Here is a 3,709-nt window from a genome sequence, read left to right on the forward strand (position 1 = left end):
CCTCCGCCGGTGGCCGTTCGCCGTCGCCCTGCCGCGGGGCTCCGCCGCCCACTCGCCTCCGACGTCCCAGCGCCCCGCCGCGGCCATGGCGCCCCGCGCCCGCGCCTCTGCCGCCGCGCCGGATCCGGCCGGATCCGGCCGGTCCAGCCCGTCTCCGCCCCGACCCGCACCAAGCCCCGCCGCCTCCGGTCACCCGCGCTGCCGCCGGCCGCCATCGCCGGCCACCCTGTCGCCGGATCCGGACGGGTGGGATGAGATCCACCCATCCTGGAAGCAAACGACAGCCCCGTCCCCGGATCTCTCCGTCCCGGGTCTCCTCCATCCCGTTTTCCCCGAGGTGCTATTTCCACTAAGTCCCTGTAATTTTTACATTCTGGTCCCCTGCTCATCGCATCATAACTTCGTGCATACTGCTCCGTTTCGTGCGTGTAATATGTCAAATTGTTCGTCTCAACGAGTACTTCATTTCATTCCATTGCATCATGTTCATTTGAGCTCATCTTGATGCCTGAATCATCGTTGCAAGAGTGCTACATGATGTTGCCTGCTGTCTGTTAACAGAACATGCTCATTTGTCATTTTTGCCATGTTTGATGTGTGCATCTTATGAGGTTGACGTCTACATGTGTTTTGAACTATGTCATGTCTTCTTTACAGAGGTGCTTACTATGTATTTTTGTGATCAATGTGGTGACTAGCACAATCATGTAAACTAGGCTTCGTGATGTTGCTGATTTTAGTCCATGTTTTGCTGTTATTTTGATGCCATGTAAACTTGATGCTACAGAGAGATCCATGCATATTTTGAGATACTTCAGTAAGGATGTTTTGAACATATGGGTTTTCTCTATCCATTCATGCCCCTGGTTGCAATTATGGATTAGTCTAGCATGTCATTTTCATGCTCTACTTTTGCTACAAAATGTTTCCTGGTAGATTGTTTACATGTTATTCAATTTTGCCAAGGTTGTTGTAGTTGATCCTTGCATGGTATGAACTTGTTCTTGCCTTGGTTTGTTTCATAAACATGTCTTCTTGCTGATGCTATGCTTATCTTGTCATGCAATGACTTGTGGTGAGTGAATCGATCTTGTTAAGTAGGGTACTTGCTGTTACTCTTTTGCTAGGCTGAATATGTTATTTCGTGATGCTATGTAAACTTGCTGCTACTAGTCATTCTATGCATAATCTGGAGATGTTCACTAAGGGTGTTTTGTTCTACATGTTATGCTCTATCCATCCATGCCCCTGGTTACAATTATAGATTGATGTAGCTTGTTCTAATCTTGCTCCAAAGTTGCTAAATAATGTTGCTGTCAGCCTATTAACATTAAGTTCAGTTGTTGCCATGATTGTTGCTAGTGTTCCATGCACCCTATGAACTTGCTATTGCCATGCTTAGCTTCATAAACATGTCTTCTTACTGCTGGTTGCCTTTCCATGCCATGTATTGCTCTGTGGTGAGTGGTACAAGCTCATCTACATGCCTACTTATTGTTGTTCCTGCCATGTATGAATCTGTATTATAACTTGCTATGTTTACATGGGTGCCATCATATCTTCTGATCCTTTTTGGCTTATGGTCAGTAAAGGACTTTTGTTCTATGCATTCAGTAGTATCATGCCATGCCTTTGTTTGCCATGATAAGTTCCTGTAACATGTTGTTTGATAGCTCTGAACATTGCAACCTGATGTTATTTTCTGCAAAGTCTGAACTGTTATTATTTGCAATCTTGTCATGTGTGTTTGAGCATGTTCTAGTGATTTCTGGAGATAGCTCAGTGTTCATGTTTTGTTATGCTTTACCTGTACATCATGCCCATGCCTTTTGTTCTCTTGTTGAGGTCATGTAGCATGTTGTTTTGGTGCTTGCAATATGCCTAGTTGCTATTTTGGACAGCTTGTCCTTTAAACTTGTTTCATGTGTGTGTTGAACCGTTCCTCCGTTTTGAGTGTGCTCTATATGAAACTTGCTTGATTTTGCATATAGTTTCATATTATCATGTTGCATCCTTGTTTTGGTGTTTTTGCTTGATGTTTGTATGCATTTTGCATCAATGTCATGTTTAACTTGTTTTGCTCATATCTTCTAGGCCGTAGCTCCGAACTAAATGAACTTTATATGTAACTTGACTAGAATCTTGTGTAGATCATCTTTGTGCATCTTAACTTGCTGTTTAACAACTTGAACATAAGTTTTATTCAGATCTGGACCAAAATCGAAATATGCATATGAGGACTTACCGGAATTGTTATAAGTTGTTTCCGGCCTTATTTAAACTTGTCTTGATGTGTTGCTCTTGTTTGCGTCATCTCTTGCCATGAGTAGCTTCATGCAGCTTTGTCATGCATCATGCTTGTTTGGGCATCATGTCATGTTCATGTGTGGTGTGTTTACCATGTTGTGTGCTTCTTCTCGATAGTTCCGGTTTCATTGCGTTCGTGAGGATTCGTTCGTCTACGCTTGGTTCGTCTTCGTGGCTTCATCTTCTTCATGGACTCGTTCTTCTTCCTAGCGGGATTTCAGGCAAGATGACCGCTACCCTGGATCTCACTACTATCATTGCTATGCTAGTTGCTTCATTCTATCGCTTTGCTGCGCTACCTATCTTTTGCTCATCAAGCCATCCCAAATTGCCATGAACCTCTAACCTTTGACAACCTTCCTAGCAAACCGTTGCTTGGCTATGTTACCGCTTTGCTCAGCCCTCTTATAGCGTTGCTAGTTGCAGGTGAAGTTGAAGATTGCTCCATGGTGGACAGGATTTTGGTTGGGATATCACAATATCTCTTATATTATTAATGCATCTATATACTTGGTAAAGGGTGGAAGACTCGGCCTTATGCCTGGTGTTTTTTTCCACTCTTGCCGACCTAGTTTCCGTCATACAGGTGTTATGTTCCCGGATTTTTTGTTCCTTACGCGGTTGGGTGATTTATGGGACCCCCTTGATAGTTCGCTTTGAATAAAACTCCTCCAGCAAGGCCCAACTTTGGTTTTATCATTTGCCTCACCACCACCTACTTTTCCCTTGGGAGTCGCTCTCTCGAGGGTCATCTTTATTTTAGCCCCCCGGACCAGTGCTTGTCTAAGTGTTGGTCCGAACCGGGCAGACTGCGGGGCCACCTCGGGGCAACTCGAGGGCTAGTTTTACTCGTAGGCTGACCTATCCGGTGTTGCCCTGAGAACGAGATATGTGCAGCTCCTATCGGGATTGTCGGCGCATCGGGCGGCTTTGCTGGTCTTGTTTTACGATTGTCGAAATGTCTTGTAAACCAGGATTCCGAGTCTGATCGGGTCTTCCTGGGAGAAGGTTTATCCTTCGTTGATCGCGAGAGCTTATCATGGGCTAAGTTGGGACACCCCTGCAGGGTATAATCTTTCGAAAGCCGTGACTGCGGTTATAGGCAGATGGGAATTTGTTAATGTCCGGTTGTAGATAAATTGACACCAGATCCGAATTAAAACGCATCAACCGCGTGTGTAGCCGTGATGGTCTCTTCTCGACGGAGTCCGGGAAGTGAACACGGTTTTGGGTTATGTTTGACGTAAGTAGGAGTTCAGGATCACTTATTGATCATTGCTAGTTTCACGACCGTTCCGCTTGCTCTCTTCTCGCTCTTATTTGCGTATGTTAGCCACCATATCATGCTTAGTTGCTGCTGCAACCTCGCCACTTTACCCCTTCCTTTCCCTTTAAGCTTTGC

The sequence above is a fragment of the Triticum dicoccoides genome, chromosome 2B (assembly GCF_002162155.2).
Source record: "Triticum dicoccoides isolate Atlit2015 ecotype Zavitan chromosome 2B, WEW_v2.0, whole genome shotgun sequence".
NCBI classification, from domain to species: domain Eukaryota; kingdom Viridiplantae; phylum Streptophyta; class Magnoliopsida; order Poales; family Poaceae; genus Triticum; species Triticum dicoccoides.